The sequence below is a fragment of the Rattus norvegicus genome, chromosome 5 (assembly GCF_036323735.1).
Source record: "Rattus norvegicus strain BN/NHsdMcwi chromosome 5, GRCr8, whole genome shotgun sequence".
Classification (NCBI taxonomy): Eukaryota; Metazoa; Chordata; class Mammalia; order Rodentia; family Muridae; genus Rattus; species Rattus norvegicus.
Genome location: NC_086023.1, coordinates 162884007 through 162890382, shown reverse-complemented (window position 1 = coordinate 162890382; position 6376 = coordinate 162884007). Strand labels below are relative to the sequence as shown.

The window sequence follows — 6376 nt, the reverse complement described above, 5'->3', positions numbered from 1 at the left end:
AGTCAAAAGACACCATCTTCAGGATACAAATAGGTGAAGAAAATATCTTCACGAACTACATCCAATAGACAGAGACTTGTGCTTTTAAGGGAAATGGGGTAAAAAATTCAGTTACGTGTACTAGGAGAAGAGGAAGAGTTGATATTGTGTCCTAATATGAATAACTTCAATTGAAAAGAACACATGACAAAGAAAGACTTTCACTTACATAGAAAACAGGATAGAAACATGACATGTAAGAATGCCCACATTGCTAGTACCACAAGATGAAGAGTATCTAAAGAATTCTCCAAATAGTTTTCAACAAAGAAATCTAGAAACATGGAGTTTCCTAATATTACAAAACACAACAACTGTAACTACTATTCTTCTATTAACATACACGGAGTTATGAATAGAATGGTGACATCATCTCCATACACAGTATACTAAATTATAATAACTCTAATAATAATTCTTATATAGAAAGTAAATAATATGTACATGAAGAAAATCTTGAAAAGAATAAGTGCTAGGAGCCAGCCTTGGTGGAGGTCTTCTTTCTTGTTGGTTCTTCTTGAAGAATCAGAGGAGAAAGTGTCAGCTGAGGATATGACTTTTTCTGATGGTTTATGGGATAAGGCATTGTCTTAAGAGATATTTAGGGTTGCTGTGTCATGATAAATGTTTACTAATCTAAGTCTAAATTACTGTGCCACTGTAGATGACCCGCCTCTTGTGTTCATTACAGGCCAGAAACTACACTCTGGTACTTAGCACCTCTTCCTAAATCATCAAACTTGCAACTAAACATCCTTTTTACTATCTCAGTAGAAACTGCAAGACTTTCTCAAGCTGCATGTGCTTTCTCCTCAATAACACCAACGATGAGTACTCCTGGACCTATTTAATCCACCCTCACAGTATGCTTGCTGTACCATAGACAAGATGTGTGCATATAAATGGTAGAGAATGAAGACAATTCTAATGTGGGAGGGATAAATGGTAACATGGGTTTTCATTATGCACAATATAAATTTTTCCATGACACTGGTAATCTCTGCATATGTGGTGTAATGATCTCTAATTCATCAAGCAGTGTGCCTAGATATATTGAATATGTGAACATGGAATCAACAGAGACTCTCCAAGTGGTTGCAATTTCCAGAGTGTTAGAGATATTCTAGACACCTAATAATTGCCTAGTGTGTGAGCTTCAATATCCCTCCCTGATGCAGTAATTGACAGAAACCACCTATGATCATTTGAAAGCAAAGGGCTCTACTGCTTCTTTTTCTTTTTTAAGATTTTATTTATTTATTGAATATAAGTACATGGTAGCTGTATTCAGACACACCAGAAGAGGGCATCAGATCTCATTACAGATGGTTGTGAGCCACCATGTGGTTGCTGGGAATTGAACTCAGGACCTCTGGTAGAGCAGTCAGTGCTCTTAACCACTGAGCCATCTCTCCAGCCCCCGGCTCTACTGCTTCTAATAGGAGTTATATTCTACTGTCAATGATGCCCTCTTTGAGCAAATTCCAATACTCATTAGTGTCTCACAAGCTGAACAATACCCTTATTTTCTAAATGAAGAACAAAATATGTGCAGACATCGATTTGCTCATAGTAACATATGATTTTGTCTTAGAACCTAAGTTTCTGAGCCTTCCTGAATTTTGTATAAATATTCTAAAATAATGTTTTACTTGGAGTAGAAATCTTTTCATCTTTCTCCATTACATCCCAATGTAGATCCAGGATGTTTGGGTTTCTAAACTGTGTATGAACATCTGCCACATGTACTATACAAAGGACATTTCTTTAAAGATTTACAGACTCAAGATGATTGTGTAAATGGACTCAAAAATAAAATTAAGATGAATATCTTAATAGTGAGTTTTTTTCTTCAGAACGTACGTTCTTAGATGTTTAAAATGTTAGATTCCCATAAACTATTTACGAATGGAAATCTGGATGAGACAAAATGTATGACTTTGTCCTTATGCCCTTACAAAACTGGCTTGCAAAGTGGAATGGACTTGGCTAACAACAGAACTGTTACACTGTTCATATGCAGGCACTGTGAAAGCTATGGAGGCAAAGCACACTGCCCACTCTCTTCAGAATATTCTCCACTCATCAACATTGTGCTCTAGACAGGGAATTCCAGAGACTTAGCCAAGCTGAATATAAGAGACTTGTGTGCACAGAGGGCGGCAGAGTGGCCCAGTGTTTGTTCCTGGGAGTATGATTCTTTTCCTTAATTGAAGAACAACATAACAGGCAGCCACCATTGTATAGCATGTCCTCGGGTTTCTGCTTCTGAGAGAAATGTGGCCATGAGCAGTAATTGGCTCTTAATGGTGCTCCAACCTTACACACTGAAAATATGTTCCCATTTTCATCCTTTCCTCAGTGTGCTTTTAAATTCTAACACACATTACTTCTCCAGTACTCACTTCTTGCCATCTATCATATATTATCATCTGAAAGCAGAGTGACATTAAGCAAATGTTCCTGGCGCTTCTTCTTCTGCAGTTGCACCTCACACAGTGGTGCCACAGAAGCTGAGCTCATATTTCCAATACTGCCAGTTTATTGACCGCCAGAATTTGCCAATCCCATAGTACTTTATCCTCAGTACCTCTAGGCAGTGACTGTACCATGATTTCAGAAAGAGAAGGCCAATATGATTCATGAATTACAGTACCGTCAGTCATACTGAAGTCAATGCAGATGTCACAAAACAGGAATTGTTCAAAAAAGTTGTTTTAATATTTGGTCAACTGTTTTCTCTGCTGCACTAACCAGTGAGAGGAAAATTCCTGTTTGATTATGCTTTTATAGAAGACATAAAGAAATCAAATTAGGTACAATTAATTGACATTTGGACACCTGTATTGTTTTCCTGTGGAACTGTGTTCATCAATACACTTCATTCGTCCATTCCATTCAAGGATGGGCAAAGCACTCATGTTTGACAAGATTCTAAAGCTTCCATAAAGTTAAATAAGGGATGGGGGAATGAATGTATGACAACCAACAATGAAATAAGAAAGTATGACGTTTTTGTTTCAAGAGTGAGTCCTTGACAATATATGTGGTCACTATAGAGATGATTTTAATCACGAAGACAGCATATGAACAGGTAAGTAACTCCCCAGGATCTGTCTGTGTCCAGTCATTTGTGACGTTGTATGGTTTTCCTTTTCCTTCATTTGAAAAAGCAGCAGCACCACATATTCAAAACTTTCTGGCAGTTGGTTTCATCCATCACTTCTACTTCCGTAGGGGCTGTAATTGGTCCATTTGACCATCCCACCATGGGGTCATCCATGTTTAGTTATCTATTTGTAGAACTTATAACCTGGTTTGTAGACTGCTGTATCTTGATTCGGTGTTGGTGTGCTTTTCTGTTCGATGACAGAGTGGGGTCTGCTGAACTGCACCTAGAGGAGTAGGCAACTGTTTACCAATCCAGTCACATTCATAATCAAACATATACCCTTTGTAATCGAACAAGTCAGTAAAAAGCTTTCTTAGGTAATCATAGTCTGGCTTTTCAAAAAAATCTAGCGTTCCTATGTAACAAAGATATGTTGCCATTTCTGGCAAGTTTTCACAAACCACTTCTAACGTTGTGGCTCATTTCGTGTTTCCAATTTTCTGATCTCTCTTTTGACATATGCACCTTTAAGCCTTGCCAAGGAAGACCGCCTCTCAAGAAGTACACGAACATATGGCTTAAAGTTTCTAAATCAGCTCTTCTACTCTGTTCTTTTCCTAGATGTGTGTTTATGCTCATGTTCTGACTGTTCCAGTAAGGATTTGTGTTCTCTGTATGGTATATGTTTCTTTGTCTCTGGATCAATATATTCATTTACCAAAACAAAATCTATGATATGAATGAGTTGCTGGGCTTTGTTTCCTGGCCGTCCTATTAAGAAGTTCTCAGGCTTCATATCTCTGAATATCAAGGTCTTTGAGTGGGCATACTTCATGCGAGAAATCGGTTGTATAGCTATCAAGAGAACTGTTTTAAGAAAAAGTGTTCTATCACAGAGGTCAAACAAATCTTCCAAAGTAGGTCCCAGCAGTTCAAGCACCATACCGTTTGTATTTACCACAAGGGCCAAAACAGTAAACTTGAGGTATACCACCTCCAGATGCTAACCTCTTATAGAATGTGTATTCCAAATGCAGCTTTGGTGCTCTGGATTTCATGGGCTCCAGTTTAATTGCCACATATTCATTTGTATATGAACTTTTCCCTAATCATAATTCTCTAAAATTGCCACATCTAATTTTTTTTCCCACCTCTAAAGTTAGGTCCAACCATTAAAACTCCAGATGAAGAAAACCCAGTTCCTCGAGTGCTGTGCCCTGACCGACCACTGGGCTGTGCCATTCTGTCATCTGATTTGTCCTTGTCTTTCTTTTACAGGAGTTAAAGACTGAATAGAACGATGCTGTTGACCATACCACACATTCATTTTCTACCTAGAAAGTTGTTGCTCCTTCCACACACTCTATCCTCTGTCTTACCTGTGAGCCTACAGGTGTGCTTATTTATTTTTTTTGGTTTGTCTTGAGGTAACATTAAAATATGTAGTAAGTGAAATGAGTCCACATTTTTTTACTTCATTATTGAACTTACAGGTATTTAATTGTATTTTGTAATTTATTTTTCTTATTAGCCAAAAGTTCAATGTGTTGTTTTGATAAATCGGGCACCCCCATGAACATAGCAGATCAGGACATTGTTTATCTTTTTTCTTGCTTTTGAACACCTACACTCAACTGAGTAAACATTCGTTGTATAATCTGATCAACAGTTTCCATTCTATATGTATACTGTCATGGTATCTGAACCGCAGGAGTTAAATACTGAGTTTTATTTTGTTTGCTTTGAGCAAGGTAAATGGATGTTTGGGCCATTTATAATGTAAAACCACTTCTTTACAGTATTTGAATAAATTCGTGTGTCTATGATATTTGAAAAATATGTGATATCTGTATTTCTTATAAAACTATTTAGTTTTATTCTAAGTAGGGTTTTTTTGGACTGTATACTGTTTTTTTTTTTTTTAAGATTTATTCATTTACTATATATAAGTACACTGTAGCTGTCTTCAGATACACCAGAAGAGGGCATTGGATCTCTTTACAGATGGTTATGAGCCACCATGTGGTTGCTGGGAATTAAACTCAGGACCTCTGGAAGAGTAGTTGGGTGCTCTTAACCGCTGAGCCATCTCTCCAGCCTTGTATAGTGTTTTTATGATCTGAACTCTTATCCATAAGAAGGCGTGTATACTAATCCAATTATGGACTTAAATAATTTAAAGTATGAATAAATCTATTTGCTGCAAAGGCCAGTGTGCAGACATTTGCTTTTTAGCAATATTTTTAAGTGCTCCATTTTAGTGCCAGAGAATAAATCTTTGGCACAGATTGGTCAGTAATAGGTAATGCAGGTATGTTCAGATTAATGCATCTATGTTTTGCATTTTTATGCTTATTTTCTGGCAACATTAATGAAATCAACATTGCCTGAATGTCTTTTAAACACAGCCCTGTTTAAAAGTATGTAATTGAAAAAGAATTAAATAAAGGTAGTTTTAAAAAAAAGAATGGATATCTGATTTGTTCCTTTTGGTACAGTGGAGTATTCAGGTGCAACAGGACAGGATAACATAATGATCTGGAATATGTGTCAGTAAGTAGCATTTTTCTGGAAATTACTGGAGTTTTGTTTAATTAAGGGGTACTAATGACTTCAGAGCCATGCAGAGACACATCACATCCAGACACATCTGGAATACTATACCTGAAAATGATGAAGCCATATTTTCATTTATTTTCTTGTTGACTTTTCTCTCATATTTTCTTGTATTCAGGAAAGAGTGCAGACTAATTGATGAGTCTCTGAAAGCCTCTACATGTTTTCTCATTCAAGTCTTTTTAAATTAACCAAGTACTAGTATGGCAGTAAACCTGGACATTGAACAGAATCATCCCTACTTTAGTTAACACAAGTCATAATCTCTATTATAGTGTTTCTAACTTTTCTAATGCTTAAACACTGACATACAATTCAAATAATTCTAATATGGAAAGAATAACTTGGAGTTGAATGATTTCTCAGTTCTAAGACTATCATAAGTATATGTTTTCTATGATCTTAAGCAACCCCTATGACAGAGCGATTACTGCAACCAAAGTGGTTGATATCCATCCACTGAAAATGACTAGTATAACGTTTATGTTACGGGATTGTAGAAAATATTCATGACTTCAGCATATATTTTATGAGAGAAATTTCCTAGTAAGATGCAACATATATTCATCTAATGATCCCAAGTATAAACTTAAAACAAACACAGCAAAC

The 6376-nt window shown here is 36.4% G+C and overlaps 1 pseudogene; it reads right to left on the bottom strand.

Moving 5' to 3' along the window:
- Positions 1–2362: 2362 nt before the first annotated feature.
- Csnk1g3-ps2 (casein kinase 1, gamma 3, pseudogene 2) lies at positions 2363–4450 on the bottom strand (annotated as a pseudogene).
- Between the last annotated feature and the right edge of the window lie 1926 nt (positions 4451–6376).